Source organism: Mus musculus, chromosome 10 (assembly GCF_000001635.26).
Source record: "Mus musculus strain C57BL/6J chromosome 10, GRCm38.p6 C57BL/6J".
Taxonomy (NCBI): Eukaryota; Metazoa; Chordata; class Mammalia; order Rodentia; family Muridae; genus Mus; species Mus musculus.
The window spans coordinates 12,980,673-12,998,733 of NC_000076.6; the positions used below are offsets into that span (position 1 = coordinate 12,980,673).

Below are 18,061 nucleotides of genomic sequence, written 5' to 3' on the forward strand. Positions count from 1 at the left end.
ACATGAGTTTATCTCTTGGAGAGGTCAAAGCCAGTAAGCATAAGCCAAAGATAAAACAAACAAACAAAAAACCAAACCAAACAAAAACAAAAACAAAAAACCCAAAACAAAACAAGGAAAGCTTTCTGGAATGTTCTGGAAGCAAGGCCCTCTTTGAACAAAGGAATCATGGGATTTTATCCAGGGAGCCTATGTATACTCTACTGGAGAACACTCTGGGGACTGGGGCATACCCATGCATTCTTTTTAAGATGTGCATTGCTGAACGTGCTCAGTTTAAGGTCAAAGTTTAAAAAGTCCCTGGGCTGGCTTAGCTCAAGGCCCTGGAGCAGTGCTGGTATAAACACTTGTGTATGGGTGGCAAGGGCAACCAACTACAAATATGTTCTAAATAGGCAGATGTGAGCTTGACAGTTAAGTCAGACTGAAAGGTAGGTGAATTGAGGGGTGGTTTTGTTGTGGTCTTGACTCTCAGTTGAAATCCACTGACTTTTCAAATAAAGGGCATTGACTAGGTTGAGCTGTTTGTCTCCCTGTGCTTGAAAAACAAATGAACCCATTATCGGATTTCCCCTCCGGAACAGCTGAATTGCGTTTTCAGTAGCTGGGCCACGAGTTACAGTGACCCAGAACACTTCAAGAGGTTGGCTAACACAGAGAGCATGTGTGAGTAACCAACTGAGAATGTGACAGATTTCCCTCTGTCACTGTTATTGAAGGTTGCGTCTGTTTGGCTAGGACAATCATTTATACGAACGGCAATGTCCCATTTGAGGGAAGACATGGAATTTAATAGTTGCTGTCAGGTGAATGGTGCACACTCTTCAATGCTCGTACAAAGAACAGAGTTCAAGAAAATATAAAGCCCAGATTAATTTTCAACATTGTGACCTTAGGCTCCTTTGGCAAATGGAAAGAGTTTGGCAGAACTAGACATTAACTTTAGCATTAGCTTAGTTCTCTGTGGCCCCAGATCTACTTTTAGCCATTGTGTCTGCAGCTCTGAGCCCTGGCAGGTGTTCATAGAACCAAAGGGCAAAAATGAGATGAAGTCAGGAATCTCTCGACTCCTTCCAGATAACACCAGGCTTCTGAAACTAGCTTAGATATCCCAGGCCCGCCTGCTTCTGCTGGCTGCAGTCTGCACAGGGAAGACTTCCTGTTATGGCCGTGGAGAGCATTGGTTTTTCCCCGACTTACTACACTTCATCTGTGTACTAGACTTTCATTAAAATCTCACCCCCACACACATAACAGTGAATGGGATTTTATTTCTTAATGTTGAAGGGGTGAGTAACTAGTTTAATGAATAGTCAGAAGGGATAACTAGTTTAATGAATAGTCAGAAGGGGTAACTAGTTTAATAAATAGTCACTTACCAATGCCAATTTCCTGTTTTGACTGTATAGTTACATAAGATGCCAATCTGGTACAGACCAAGTTCCAGGTAAAGAAAATCTTAGGTCCAGGATTGGTGGAACAGGCCTCTAAAACCAAAACTCAGGAGACGGAGGCAGGTAGATCTCTGAGTTCAAGATCAGCCTGGTCTACAGAGCAAGTTCCAGAACAGCCAAGCATATCCAAACCACCACTCCACATCTGCATCGTTTATTAAAATGGTGTCAACGACATGAACAGATGAAGACTAGACAAATTGTTATAGGGAAACAAAGTCTATAAAAGAATGTTGACAATTTCATGAGATGAGTCATTCCAATCAGAAGAAGTCGGGAGGAATGGAGGGAGAGAAGATGGAAGAGAGGAAGGAGAGAGGGGGGAAGGAGGGAGGGAGAATAGAGAGACTTACGAGGGCTCTGGGCATCTCTGGGGAAGTGTCTCACATATTCTTTCAACCCAACCCACCCCACAGCCTTGTTCTACTCTGGGTTCCCACCTGTGCTGGTTCACTTTTTGGTCAGCTTGGCATAAGTCAGGGTCATCTGGGGAAAAGCAACTTCAGTTGGGAAAATGCCTCCATCGGTTTGGCCTGAAGGCAAGTCTGCAGGGCATCTTTCTGATCAGTGCTTGGTGTGAGAGGGTCCAGCCCACGGTAGAAAGTGCCACTCCTGGGCAAGGAGTTCCCTCTGAGTTACATAAAATACATGCTTCAGCCGGACGAACAAGCCAGTTAGCAGTGTTCCCCCATAGTCCTTTTTTTTTTTTTTAAAGATTTATTTATTATTATATGTAAGTACACTGTAGCTGTCTTCATTATATGTAAGTACACTGTAGCTGTCCTCAGACACACCAGAAGAGGGCATCAGATCTCATTACGGGTGGTTGTGAGCCACCATGTGGTTGCTGGGATTTGAACTTCGGACCTTCGGAAGAGTAAACAGGTTCCTGCCATGACTTCCCTTCATGGTGAGCTGGAAACAAACTGTAAGATAAAATAAATCTTCTTGTCCACGAGTTGATTGTGGTTATGGCATTCACCACCGCTATGGAAAGCATATGAGGACACCTCTTGAGCCAAATTGCTACATGGCGTAAAGCCTGCACCTCGCTGGCCCTTTTCATGGCTCGGTGAGTGGAGACTCTCCTTGTTTCACCTCTGAACACCTTTCTTTGCTCTGTCTCCCACAGCAGGAGATGCAAATCTACACCCATACCTGTCTCGGAGATCACCACTGAGATGCAGCCAAGAACTTGACTTATAGGGAATAACTTCAGTGCCAGTCAGTGTAAAGCAAAATTGGAGTTTATTAAGAAAAGGAGAGTTGGCTTAGCAGATATATAGTACACAACATGCCTGCAGGCAAAATTTCCATACACATAAATTAACAAGGATAAATAATGTAATAGCGAAAAGGAGAAGAGGCCTGTGAGGGGCTTGAGCATGTCAAGGTCCTTGCCCTGTGAGCCGGATAATCTGAGGTTTTAATCCCAGTATCCCTATAAAAAACTGGACGTGGTAGCACACATCTGCAACCCAGCACACATCTGCAACCCAGCACACATCTGCAACCCAGCACTTCTGGGCTAGACAGTGGGGGGTGGGGGTGGGAAGCAGAAACAAGTTCAGAAGCTTAGGAGCCCAGTCTGGATACAGAGATACAGAGCACAGGACAAAGAAAAGATAACATTGGCCCTACCAGTTATTCTCCAGCCTCCATCCACACTCAAGCTCTGGCATGCTCACACACACACACACACACACACACACACACACACGAGAGAGAGAGAGAGAGAGACAGAGAGAGAGAGAGACAGAGACAGAGACAGAGACAGAGACAAGAACAAAGAAAGGGCAAGAGGGAGACAGATCCTTCCTACACACAAAAATAACAGAATTAAGTTATGAAAGGAGAGAAGGCTTAGGTTAACAGTACTTGCTGCTCTTGCAGAGAATCTGGGTTTGGCTGTCAGCACAGGCCTCACGTGACTGACAACTGTAACACCAGTTCTGGTGGATCTGATGTCCTCTTCTGCCTTCATGGGCACCTGCAGGGCATATGGGCACATGTGAAACTTGCATGTAGATTACGGTGGCCTCTAACTCCGAGATGCCCCTACCTTTGTCTCCTGGGTGTGTGAGGTGCACATACACACATTCAGGTGCACATGTACATGCAATAAAAATATTTTTTATTGCTGGGCGGTGGTGGTGCCCGCCTTTAATCCCAGCACTTGGGAGGCAGAAGCAGGCGGATCTCTGAGTTTGACGTTAGCTTGATCTACAGAGTGAGTTCCAGGACAGCCAGGGCTATACAGAGAAACTCTGACTCGAAAAAACATTTATTTAATCTAATTTTTAAAAAAGAAAAGGAGCTGGGTGGTAGTGGCTTTAACAGCTTTAACCCCAGCACTCAAGAGGCAGGGGCAGATGGATCTTTAAATCTGAGGCCAGGCTGGTCTACAGAGAGAGTTCCAGGATGGCCAGGGCTACACAGAGAAACCCTGCCCTTAAACACAGAAGGAAGGAAGGAAGGAAGGAAGGAAGGAAGGAAGGAAGGAAGGAAGGAGGAAGGAAGGGAAGAAGGGAGGGAAAGAGGGAGTGAGGGAGGGAGGGAGGAAGGAAGAAAGGAAGGAAGGGAGGGAGGGAGGGAGGAGGAAATGACAGAAGGAAGGAATGAGGAAAAAGGAGGGAGGGAGGGAAGAAAGAAGGACAGAAGGAAAGAAGGAAGAAAAGGAGGGAGGGAGGGAAGAAGGACAAAAAAACAAAAACAAAAACAAAAAAAAAACTGGGAGTGATGGTACATGCTTTAATCCCCATTCTCAGGAGGTAAAGGCAGGGGAATCTCTGAATTCAAGGCCAGCCTAGTTTACATACAAGTTCCAGGACAGTAGGGATGCACAGAAAAACCCTGCTTCAACAAACAAACAAACAAACAACAAACAAAAAAAATCTCCATAATATAACAAAACAAAAAATTTTAAAAAACTCAAAAATTAAAAATAAATCGACAAAAAGACAGTGCACACTTAAAAAGATAGAGTCAAAAGAGTTAGGGATACTTCCTGACGTGTCTTCAAGATGCTGTATATGTGGTTTTGTGGCTTTTGAAGTTACTTTCAAAAGATATCATTTACTATTTTTCAGTGTGTGATGTGTGCATGTGCCTGTGTTCCTGTGTGGACACATTACACCACAAACACACGTTCATGTGGAAGTCAGAAATTAACATCAGGGGTCTTCCTCAGTTGCTTTCTCCCTTACTTTTTGGGACAGGGTCTCTCACTGAACCTGGAACTCACTGAGCAGACTAGGCAAGCCCCTGTCTCAGCCTCTGTAGGCCTGCTTGCTGTGGTTTGGTAAGTTGCACTGGACTCAACTGAGAGACAAAAGCCCAACACTGAGTCACGGGGGGGCTCTCTTCCATATCTCTATCCTCTTTGGCTTCCATCCTTTTAACCTACCTAAGTCCATCCCAGATCCTGGATGGGTGGCATGAAGACAGACAGACATGCCAATGACAGTAGGCTAAGCAGCACAGACATCCATGTCCCTCTGAAGCCATTTCTGAGGAAAGCAGCTCGGGTTTGGTTGGAGGAGCCAGATGGCAGAGCGTCAGAATTCTGCTACCGGGCTCTCTTTCCATGTTTGGCTTCCATACCTAAGGTGGCTTCAGGCTTCCAAGACACTTGTTGTCTTGGTTACATTCCAACCATCAGAAACAAAACAAAACAAAACAAACAAACAAAAAACTAAAGAATGGCAAATCTCTCCCTTGAATGTCACGAAGTAGCATCCCAATTTTATTTATTGACCCAAATGTAAACACACAGACCCATTTAATTGGAAGGCAGACAGGGATTTATTTGCCGTTCAAGTAGGAAGCTGCTAACAGAACTTGACGTTGGGGGTTGGGGGTGGATATAAGCAATGAACACAAGAAAAAGAGGGTAACTGGGAGTCATAGAACAGTCATGTCTATGCTGCCCAGTTATTCAAAGCCCTTTGAAATATAGCTTTGAAATATGGCCATTTGACACCTGCTTCTGTTGCTTTGGTTTTGTTCTATAGCCCAGCCTGGCTTTGAACTTATTAAAAATCCTCCTGCCTCAGCCTCCTGATGTGAGCCACCTGTCCTAACCCTATATTAGACAGTCCCATAAACAACTTTTCTTTTTAATCAAATATATTAAAATGAATCTAGCCCTGCTCTGATTACATCGTGCGATCATCATATTCTGAGCCATAATCACATTATACTCTGCACAGCACTCAATACACAGCCCTCACCTGTCTGGTCCTTGAATTTTTAGCTAAAAGTTGCACCATACATATTTATTAAGTAGAATTAGTATGGGAGCCTTGAATTTATGGAAGGGAAGAGAGAAGCAAGTCAGAGAGACGGCATTCATTTAAAGCAGATTAAATGCATTAAGAACAAGCATCGTTTGTCATTCGGTTCTAAGGCTACGGGCATTAATATGGAATGTTTGCATGTTGGTGTAATACAAAGGGTGACACGCATTTGCATCAGAAAGAACAATTTGTAAGCAATGACTATTTTCAGCTCCAACACAGAGTGACAGCTTTTCAGTTTTTAGCAGAAGTGTTAAAACTTATCTCTGTCAAACACTTGCTGGGACGTTTACTGTGTCACTTACACTATTTAACATTCTATTTTAAACTCACAGCTCTGCATAGAAATCAGAAGGAAAAAAAAAAGAATAGTTTTAATTGCTGCTAATTTTCTTGTAGTAGCAGGGAGAAACAAAAATAACTTGGGCATGGAACTTCCTGAGTGCTGAAACATGACCATAGCTTTTCTATATCCATCTTCCATCTTTAATGGCCAGTTTCATGGGCTCTCCATTAAGTTCAGACAGGAAAATTTAAATACAGTGTCTGAAATAAATAATAAATTCCCAGTCAAAAAGTTACTGGCAGTTGGGGCTGGGGAGATGGGTTGTGGTTAGCAACACTGGCTGCTCTTCCTCCTCCTGAGGAACAGGGCCTCTTGTCTGCCCCCTTGTGAATGTATGTCCTTAGATGGTCCTTCTGCCATGCCCTCTCGGACCCCTCCTCCACAGCTCTTCTCAGCTGACCACACAATAATCTCCTCCACTTGGTGTTTGTAGTGTGATAAGAGTTGGAGCACGGATCTGAGCTCAGGAGCGCATCACTCCAGCTGAGTCTTAAAATAGAAAAGGGATTTGTGAGCCAGCTGCGGGGAGGCACAGCAGCAAGGCCAGCTACTTAGACTTATTCTCAGGAAGAGAACAGGCTGGAGGTTGGTGTGGGCACCTTGGTGAAGCTGTATCAAAAAAGGAGAAGAGCTGGGCAGTGGTGGTGCACGCCTTTAATCCCAGCACTCCAGAGGCAGAGGCAGGCGGATTTCTGAGTTCAAGGCCAGCCTGGTCTACAGAGTGAGTTCCAGGACAGCCAGAGCTACACAGAGAAACCCTGTCTCAAAAAAACAAAAACAAAGCACAAGGAGCATCAGCAACAACAACAACACCTGGATGAAAAGGCTCAGTGAATAAAGATGCTATCTGCTAAGCACTACGATCCAAGTTCAAATCACCAGAGCCCATGTAAAAGGTGTGATAGTGTCTTCCAGTGTCTACAGGGAGGTGGGAGATAGAAATGGTTGAATCTGTAGACACTTGTGAGCCAACAGGTCTGCTGTACACAGCAGAAAAACAGCAAAGAGATCCTGTCTCAAACAAAGTGCAAGTTGAGGGCCCACACCAGAGGTTGTCATCTGACCTTCTAATGTGCCCTGTGACACACCCTCTTGTGTTTGCACACATGAATGGGCGTGCACACTGTTTACACACATGTACATACACATGCACGTGCAAATTGAAAAGTTCGGTGCAAAGTGTTATCCGATATGAGGAAGGCCCCAATTTGATCCCCTGAACTGAAACAAACAAGGGCAGACAATCTGTTCTTTAGGCCAGGCCTGGTGTGGCACCTCCTCCTGTTTCAGCACTCGGGAGGCTGAGGCAGGAAGTGAGAGCTGAACTTTTGACAGCTCTACTCTCAATGTCTGATCACTCCCCTGGGATCTACCTCTAAGGAGGGTCACTTTGGGCATCTGGGAGGGGTGCAAACATTGGGACCATAATAAGCACTGTGGTATATGCACAGACACTTGTATGAATGAGTGACCAAGGCAAAAAGGAGATCTTGCTGACCACAATTTATTTCCCAGGAGCTCCACGGCCACCCATCAGACTTCAGACAACTCCACAGCTCCATTTCCCAACATCCTGGGATGCCTGGATTTGTTCCTATTCAAGCTGCCAGTCATCCAACCTCAATTGCCTTGCAAATGAATCTGTGAACTAGGGGTGCGAACTCTGCAGCCAGTACCGTAGCACCCAGAGGAGGCTCCACTCCAGGAGCTCTCACATGCCCAGGATGTCAGGATCGTGGGTGAGGAGGACACAACATCAGTTCCAACACCACCAGGAGTAACTGGGACCAGCAGGATCCAGGGACGCAGAAACCCCACCCGACCAGTGGCTAAGGTTCCTTCTGGTCTGCACTGGTTTACCTTGCATGCAAACTCCCACAGCACTCAGAGGAGGCTCAAAATCCAGGCGCTCTAACACAGCCAAGGTCCCAGGATTCCAGGAGCTTGGTCACACCTGGATCTCAGGGTCTCAGAGGCAGCTTGACTTCCAGGAGCTCTGACACACCCAGAACCTCAGGATCACAGGATCCCGGAATCACAGGATCACAGAGACAGCGGAACTAAGAGGAGTTCTGACTCAACCAAGATCACAGGAAGTACAGACCCCAGTTAGATATAGTGAGGCCAGGTAGCACTAGAGATAACCAGATGGCAGGAGGCAAGCATAAGAACATAAGCAACAGAAACCAAGGTTACTTGGTATCATCAGAACCCAATGTTCCCACCATAGCAAGTCCTGGATACACCACACTAGAAGAGCAAGATCTGGATCTAAAATCACTTCTCATGATGATGATAGAGGACTTTAAGAAGGGCATAAATAACTCCCTTAAAGAAATACAGGAGAACACAGGTAAACAGGTAGAAGCCCTTAAGGAGGAAACACAAAAATCCCTTAAAGAATTACAGGAATCTGTGAACTAGGCATTGCTATTAACCATGCAGACAGAGGGAGGGACAGTAATGCCCACTGAGTTTCAGGATGGCTCCATCCCAGTGTCTCACTACCCTCGTATCACTTTAAAAAATCCTGGTTGCAAATCGACCAACCTCTACTCTTTAGTTCAGAGGTGGCCCCCAACTGAAGAGATGCAGCTTTACCCTAAATTTAAATCCCACCATAGTTACAGGTGTGACTAAATGCAAGGACTTCACTTCCACAAGTTAAAGTTAACCTCCTGCTGAGTCCACTTTCTTCCTAAGTTTGCCTAAGCCAGAAGTTCTCAGCCTGTGGGTTGAAACCCCTTTCCAAACCTCTATTTTCCCCCAAATATTTACATTATGATTCATAATGTTAGAAAAATTGGAGTTATGAAGTAGCATAAAAATAGTATTATGATTGGAGGTCACCCAGAACATGAGGAACTGTATTAAATGGTGGCAGCATTGGGCAGCTTGAGAGCCACCAGCCTATGCCCTTGCTTTTCTGTGCCCTAAGCTTTCCACGAGACCTTCGTTCTGAGAGCTCAGGTCTATATCATAGTCCGTCCTCGTCTCAAGCTTTGCTGCTGGAAGGCTCAGCCCAAGACAACAGGGCCATGAAGTAATTCTAAGCAGATTCCTCCAGAATGAGGGTCTTCAAGTCTACTCACTCACAGGTCTGACTGCAGTGGGTACCTCATCTCTGGTGCTAAGGGGAGGGCTGGTGGGGCTGTGGGGACGGGGATGCTGATGTCTGTGGTAAATTTGATGGCATAAGGATAGAGATACACAAGTCAGTGCGTAGCACACAGTTTGAGAATTATGGGCGAGACAGCAACCATGGACTGCACACTGGGAGACTACTGCTTCATGCAGCCAATTCACCCAGGAGAGAAAAATTTGATATCTGAATACACTAATCTGCAAATTAAAGCCAGGAGTAAGTCTGAGGATCTCCATAGAGAAACTGTCTAGAAGAACCAGAGAGAGAGGGAGGGAGAGGGAGAGAGAGAGAGAGAGAGAGAGAGAGAGAGAGAGAGAGAGAGAGAGAGAAGGAGGGAGAGAAAGAAGATGAAGTGGGAGGAGGAAGAGGAAGAGGAGGGAGAGAGAGGAAGAAGATGAAGCAGGAGGAGGAGAAGAGGAAGAGGAGGAGGAGGAAGAAGAAGAAGAGGAAGAAGAAGAGGAAGAAGAAGTGGTGAAAGGTTATGTATATCTGCTACTGTAGAACGGTGCTAATGAGAGTTGGTAATGCTACAGTTTGAGTATGAAACGTCTCCCAGAGAAACACTCGGAATGATTAGCCCCACCTGCTATTGCTATTTTAGGAGGTTCTGAAAATTTTAAGAGGTAGCACCTGGCTGGAGGGAGGTCACGGTGGGTGGGGGTGGATTCTCCTTCAGGTTCTCTTCTTCCTTTCTGATTCCTTTTGGAGTTTGATTTCTATGGTATGTGTATGGATGTGCTATGTGCTTGTTTGTCTGCACACTATGTGTGCACAGTGTCTGTAGAGGCCAGAAGAGCCTAATCCTCTGCAGTGAGAGTTACAGATGGTTGAAGGCCACTGAGCAGTTTCGGGGAACCAAATCCCAAATGTCCAGAAGAGTAGCCAGTGTTCCCCACTGCTGAACCAGCCCTCTAGTACCTCCTCTTTGCTTTCTTTTTTCTTTTGTTTTTGTTTGTTTGTTCTGTTTTTTTTTTTTTTTTTGAGGCAGGGTTTCTCTGTGTAGCCCTGGCTGTCCAGGCTGGCCTTGAACTCAGAAATCCACCTGTGTCTGCCTCCCAAGTTCTGGGATTAAAGGCCTGAGCCACCACTGCCCAGCTCCTCTTTGCTTTCTATTGACCATAATGTAAGTTGCTTTCAGACCTTCACACCGCTGTGATGTTCATGAAGCCGAGCTACCATGGACAGCAAAGCTCTCTAAAGCCATGTAAAATTATCTTTTCTTTTCCTGTAGGTAATTGTCGTCTCCGAGGCTTACTGCCTCCATATAATCTAATCTAGGCCGAGGAGGTTTTCAGCCTCTGAGACTTACGGCTGAATGAACTTGCCCGTTCTAGTTCTTCCTGAGCTCTGGCTGACTGGTTCAGCTCAACTGTTTTGACTCAAATCTCTCTCCAAGCTGACTGACTCAGTCTGGCTTCTCTCTCTGGGCCTCTCTTGAAGCGCTCTGCTTGGCCTCACACTAACTTTGGTGATATGTTCTAATCTTCTGGCTCCCCATTCTCCAGCTTGTTATGTCTTTGCCTGTGTCTAGCTTGTTCACTCTAAGCAGCCTGTCTCTGTACAACTGCCTCCTCTTTTTCCTTTCCCTTCCTTTGCATTGCTCCCTTAAGTAGCTTCCCTTCCCTGTCTCTTCACACGAGCATCAGGAGTATCCTATTCTGTCAAAGCTTCCTCTGACTCATCGCTTTGTCTGCCACTCAATTAGATGCCACTTTCAAACATCCTTCTACAAACTAACTTTACCTTCATTATTTGGGATTAAGGGTGTGTGCTAAGAGCTGAGCCACTCCACAACTAGAAAAGGGTTGGGCCTTTAATCTCACCTCTCTGGAGGAGGAGGTAGATCTCTATGGGGCTCAAGGTCAGCCTGATCTACATAACGAGTTACAGGATAGCCAGGGCTACACAGAGAGAGTATCTCAAAAAGAAATAATTCCCCCTGGGAATGGGCAAAGAGATACCTTTTTTGGTGGTGTTCTTATATCAGTCAGGGGTAGAGCAGTTGGCAGTCTTTTGTTCATCTTAGCTTGATACCTGGCTTGATGGCCGAAACTGTTTTATGCCTAGGACTCATAAAAATCAAATCAAATCAAATCAAATCAAATCAAATCAAATCAAATCAAATCAGGGCAGCACGGTTCGGGAAGAGGAAGACAGACAGGACCTAGGTTCTGCCATGCCACACAATGCCACACAGTGCAGGCAGGAAAAGACACCCATAGACCTTCCCCAGGGCACAGGCACAGAGCCCCGCCTACCACCACACAGTGGTGGGAGGAGGAAGACAGACAGAGACCTGCCCTCCAGCACACAGCACAGGCAGGCCATAGACATCCTTTTGCCAGAGGATATCACCCAGGATCCCACCAGCTGTGTGGCCAACCTGCAGCAGGAGCCACCGCAGTATGTAAGTATGTGGTGGATGGATGGGAGAGAAAGGGAAGTGGAGCGGCCTGAGCATTGTGAAGAGAGATGGAACTGGACTCTCGAGGAGAGAGAGGATTATTAGTCTGTTGAGGCTCCAGCCTGAGCTGCCACTGAGGGTCGTGAATTGGTCCTTAGCTATGCAGTGGTAGGGGTTGGTGTTGATGTCCATATATTATGGCTCATGTTATTGTTGTTGATCCAATTTAAACTTACCCCCATCTAGCTTACAGATGAATGAGAGTCAGACTATGGTTAATTTATTTGGCTTTGACAATTACTGGGGAGTAATCGCTAATCTACTCTGGAAAATGCTGGAAATATCACTAGACTTGCTCTAAAATTATATTACGGAGCGATAGTAACAAAGAACAGCATGGCCCTGACATATGGACCATCAGAATAGAAAGGAGGACCCAGAAATAAGCGGATACAGCTACAATTACCTATTTTTTGTCAATATATAAAAACCACACAACAAATATATACAAAACAAATACATCGTAATATATTTGCATACAAATGCACATACATAGGACAAAGACAGCCTGCTCAACAGCAGTTCAAAAACTATGTAAAAGAATAAAACTAGACTGATGTATCCAATGCTGCACAAAAATTAGTTAAAGGCAAAAAACAGGAATAATATGTCAAGACAAAGGATTAGATAAGGATTTTCTAAAAGAGATTTCAATAATAGGGGAAATAATCCCAAGAATTGACAAATGGCGTTACACAATATTAAAAGTTTATGCATGGTGAAGGAAAAGCTTATCAGAGTGAAAGTTCAGCGTAGAATAGAGAAAATTCTGCCAGCTATGCATCCAACAAGAGATTACTGTCTATATAAGGAACTGCAGAAAAATTAAACGCCAAACCAAAACAAAAAATAAAATCAAACCATCTAATCACTAAATGGGCTAATGAAGAAAATAATAGTTCTCAAAGAAAGAAACACAAACAGCTAATAATCACATCCTTGGCCATCAGGGAAATGCAAATTAAAGCTCTTGTGGGATAGCTGTTGTGAGAAGGCTCGCACGAGTCAAAATGCTCATTACGGAAACAAGCCACTGCGAATGCTGGTGAGGGTGTGGAGAGAAGGCAGTCCTTAGACACCTCTGGCGGTACAGGCGCTGAGAGTCAATGCGAAGGTTCCCAACCAACTAAACAGAGACCCACCTCCCAGGCACACACCCTAACGTCTCTATACCTCACTGTGGAGACATTTGCACGCTTATCTTTATTGCTATACTGTTCACAGCCGCTAAGAAGTGGAAGCAGCCCAGATACCCATCAGCAGATGAGACGGTAGAGAAAACGTGGCAGAAATGCACGATGAAACTTCATTTTCCTGGAAAGGAAAGCGAAACTACAGCATTTACAGAAAAGTGGCTGAAAGGAGAGATCACTATGGTGAGTGTGGGCTAGTGGAGCTGACAAACGCAACAAGTTGGTGAAGTGTGCATGTGTGCGTGCGTGCGTGCGTGCGTGCGTGCGTGCGTGCGTGCGTGGAGCCATAAGTTTAGAAAGGTCTCATAGAGAAAAGAAAAGAAAGAGGTCTTATGGGAGGCCAATGGGGAAAGATGATGGGGGTGGGCAATGGAACCCATGTGATATGAAAGCACAAACGAGGGCTTTTAGAGGAGGAAGGCGAACAGCAGGTTTGGTGCGGCCAGATGAGAGGAAGCAGTAGGAGAGGGGCTGAGAAAGGAAGCGGGGCGTGGTGGCCACCATGCCTTTAATCTCAGCACTTGGGAGGCAGAGACAGGTGGATTTCTGAGTTCGAGGACAGCCTAGTCTACAAAGTGAGTTCCAGGACAGCCAGGACTACACAGAGAAACCCTGTCTGGAAAAAAGAAAGCAAAACAAAAAAGGGCAATGAATGAAAATGCCGCACTGGACTCCATCCCTTGGTTCTGCGATGTGAAAATTCACACAATGTGTAATCTGTTGATAAACCACAGGTTTCTGCTTACACAACATTAAATTTAACAATTAAAGTTACTGTGGTGCTTTGAATATGCTTGGCCCCGGGACTAGCTGCCTGGAAGTCAGTCTTCTCTTGGATCCCTTTGGAACACGATGTAGAACTCTCAGCTCCATCTCCAACTGCCGTGCTTTGGCCATGATGATAATGGACAGAACCTCCGAATCTGTAAACTTGCCCCAGTTAAGTGTTGCCACGGGCATGGTGTCTCTTCACAGCAATGGAAACGCTGAGACAGACAGCCATCCTTCTCCTTTTACAGAAATCCTTCAGCCGTGTGTGTGTGTGTGTGTGTGTGTGTGTGTGAGACATTCTCCTGAATGAACGATCTCATCATTATGATGTATACTGTGGTCCTGTGGTCAGTCTCATCTCAGCCTGGACTTGACTTTTGAGTGTGGACTGAATGACAAGTTCAATCTCATCTTTGAATTTATTTATTTATTTATTCATTGGTACACAATTGTTCTTTCATTGCTCATAAAAATTGCGTTTTCTGTCTCTTAGTGAGCCTTTCTCACAGATTCAGCATTTATGTGTGGCCTGTTTCATATTCTCATTCCTGAAATATAGAAGCACTATTAATTTCTTACATTGATTTTTATCTTCGGCAACCACCCTTAAATATGTTAAACTGCATTAAAGGGTTTAATATATTTAATTTATTTTTAGCGTTATAAATGGTTGACCAAGCAAGCACAGAATTCTAACAAGCAAGGCCTTCCAGAACATCTCATCCAAGGCTCTTACGAGTCCAAATTTAACTTAGGAATTTATTGAGTTCATTTCTCTTAAATATTAGAATGTCCCACACATCCTTGTTCACAGCATTGTCCTAAGCCTGAAATTCTAAGTCCATTAGCCTCCTCTGAGAGTTGAAACCCACGACATTTGTTAGAACCTGCTTTATGTTTAACTGTTTCAAACATGAACGGAGTATCCCCAAACCTGGCGTGAATGCGTGGAGCTGGCAGTGTGATTTCATCCACCGTCTTCGTATCTGCTCATGCGTCTTCCCTTATATGTGGAACACTCAGGACAGGGTATGTGCACCAACCCTGCATGGAGTCACAGGGCCCATTTTAGGACATAGACGACGCCCTGGAGCAGGTCCTGGTTACCAAGTACAGTCTCTGACCATGAGGTTCTTTGCCACTAATAAAGGATGTCTTTTCTCTGTCTGTCTTTCTGAGCTCACAAGATCAACAGCCTATCTCACTGAACTTCCCAGGGTACAGTACCTGCTCAGCTATGTGAATCAACGAAGCATCCTTCGGAGAGAGGAGCCAGGCTTGTAAAAGGGCTTTGGGCACTTTGGGTTTGGGACTCGTGTTTTAAAACGGGCTGAACGTGTTTGAAGCGACAGCTGGTGGACGAGAGAGCAGGGTGTGGCAGTTTTTTAGAAAGGGTGCAGTTAGTTGGGGTCGGGTACTGCAGCGGTGGGTGAGACATCCGGAACATGGCCAATGCTCACCTTGTTCTCAAGGCAGAGTGTGGGTAAAGCCGAGGCAAAAGCGCAGGCTCCCGCCCTTCTGAACATTCCCAGCAAAACGATCAAAGCAAAACGCAAGGATCGCCTTGGCTAAGGAAGCCACACAAAAGCAGAGAAGAAAGGACTGGACAGAGCGAGGATGTAGCCCGTGCAGTAGAGCGCTTGCCCAGCACTGTACAATCCCCTGCGGTTGATCCTCAGCACACCGTAAACAGGGCAAGCTGGTACATTTACATAGCCTGGGCTACATGAGACCTTGTCTCAAAACAATTTTTTTTTTAAATAAAAAGAACAAAACAAAAAACAAAGGAATTACAATGCTAGAAGACCCCAAAGGTGGGGTTCTGCCTGAGATATTTTTACATACCTAACAATGAATCACTTTCTCAACTTACTAAGCAGTTAACTTGTGGCTCTTGGTTGAGGCTGTCCACCCTACCCCTTCCCACCCCTGAGGCAGATGTTGATCCAGAAGTGGAGAGACTTGAAATTGCTTTGCTAGAGACTTCTGTAAGCTAAAGAAGAATGTCCAAGACTGGGCAGGGAAGCGTCCAGTGTGGTTGAGCCATGGCCACGTAGGGCAGTCCATTCCACCTCCAAATTCCTTTCTGACCTAAAGCTCCAGTAAACAAATTATAAAGAATGTTTAGTGCTTAGAAAAATTGTAAGGGCTAAGACCAGGAAGTTCTGAAGCAAGCACAAAATTCCCTGTCTTCCTGGACCTTGTATTCTAATCAGGGAGACAAATGGGTACACGTGTGTTAAACGTGTGTGTGCTGGTAGTGGGCGCTCAAGGAAAAGCCAGGTTTAGGAGAAAAGGGGCTGATTGCACCTTTACATCCTTTAGCCTGAAATGGCCTCTGTTGCTGGCTCTGACCTCCTCCAGGGGCAAGCGGTCAACCTGCTCCAGCTTTTTCAGAGCCTCTTTGAGAGTCCTCTGACTCCAGAGCGTGTCTGGAATGCTCTTCCAGAATTCCTGTCATTGTTGGCCTGCTTTTACCTGTAAGATGTGTAAAGTGGCACCTTCCAGAACGTTTCTCCTAATCCGCTCCCCTCAATGCGCCCCGCCCCCCTTCATGTGGCTCCTGTTTATCCCTCTGCTTAAAGTACTCGTGGTCGAATCTCATTCCACCACCAAGCCATGCAGACACACACACACACACACACACACACACACACACACACTCTCACACACCGAAACCAAAACTCATGAAGAAAGAGACTCCATAACCCCATTGTCACTGAAATCCCATAATACCGCGCTGTCTAACTAAATATAAAACTTCAAAACTCCGGTGTAATAGTTGTACGATGATACGGAAATCATTCCTTCTTCGTTAGCTATGAGTCTCAGCTCGTTGCCTTTAAACACTCAGCTAACCAAAGTCTGACCTGTAGCACCCCAGTCACTAGCACTTTTCTGGCCTCTTCTGGTTGGGTAACTGGTTGGATCACCAGTCTGTGCGCCCACTTTGTGTTGTTTTGGCGCCCCCTAGTGTCAAGCATTATTGCAACACCTGTACAAAGTGAAAGTCTTTTTATTTTTTTTTTTTTTTTGCTTTTTTTTTTTTTTTTTTTTTTTTTTGGCCTAATAAGATGATTTTATTTATTTTTTTTTTTTATGGAACTTTTTTTTTTTTATTAGGTATTTAGCTCATTTACATTTCCAATGCTATACCAAAAGTCCCCCTTACCCACCCACCCCCACTCCCCTACCCACCCACTCCCCCCCTTTGGCCCTGGCGTTCCCCTGTACCGGGGCACACAAAGTCTGCGTGTCCAATGGGCCTCTCTTTCCAGTGATGGCCGACTAGGCCATCTTTTGATACAAATGCAGCTAGAGTCAAGAGCTCAGGGGTACTGGTTAGTTCATAATGTTGTTCCACCTATAGGGTTGAAGATCCCTTTAGCTCCTTGGGTACTTTCTCTAGCTCCTCCATTGGGAGCCCTGTGATCCATCCATTAGCTGACTGTGAGCATCCACTTCTGTGTTTGCTAGGCCCCGGCATAGTCTCACAAGAGACAGCTACATCTGGGTCCTTTCAGTAAAATCTTGCTAGTGTATGCAATGGTGTCAGCATTTGGAAGCTGATTATGGGGTGGATCCCTGGATATGGCAGTCTCTACATGGTCCATCCTTTCATCTCAGCTCCATACTTTGTTTCTGTAACTCCTTCCATGGGTGTTTTGTTCCCACTTCTAAGGAGGGGCATAGTGTCCACACTTCAGTCTTCATTTTTCTTGAGTTTCATGTGTTTAGGAAATTGTATCTTATATCGTGGGTATCCTAGGTTTTGGGCTAGTATCCACTTATCAGTGAGTACATATTGTGTGAGTTCCTTTGTGATTGTGTTACCTCACTCAGGATGATGCTCTCCAGGTCCATCCATTTGGCTAGGAATTTCATAAATTCATTCTTTTTAATAGCTGAGTAGTACTCCATTGTGTAGATGTACCACATTTTCTGTATCCATTCCTCTGTTGAGGGGCATCTGGGTTCTTTCCAGTTTCTGGCTATTATAAATAAGGCTGCTATGAACATAGTGGAGCATGTGTCTTTCTTACCAGTTGGGGCTTCTTCTGGATATATGCCCAGGAGAGGTATTGCTGGATCCTCCGGTAGTACTATGTCCAATTTTCTGAGGAACCGCCAGACTGATTTCCAGAGTGGTTGTACAAGCCTGCAATCCCACCAACAATGGAGGAGTGTTCCTCTTTCTCCACATCCTCGCCAGCATCTGCTGTCACCTGAATTTTTGATCTTAGCCATTCTCACTGGTGTGAGGTGGAATCTCAGGGTTGTTTTGATTTGCATTTCCCTGATGATTAAGGATGTTGAACATTTTTTCAGGTGCTTCTCTGCCATTCGGTATTCCTCAGGTGAGAATTCTTTGTTCAGTTCTGAGCCCCAT

General features: G+C 45.2%; 1 non-coding gene across 1 annotated transcript; it reads left to right on the forward strand.

Annotated features, from left to right (window-relative positions):
- Positions 1 to 11,177: 11,177 nt before the first annotated feature.
- Positions 11,178 to 11,319, forward strand: LOC115487524. Its single transcript, XR_003949091.1, has one exon. It is a non-coding gene; the product is annotated as a small nucleolar RNA SNORA48 (small nucleolar RNA).
- The last annotated feature ends 6,742 nt before the right edge of the window (positions 11,320 to 18,061 follow it).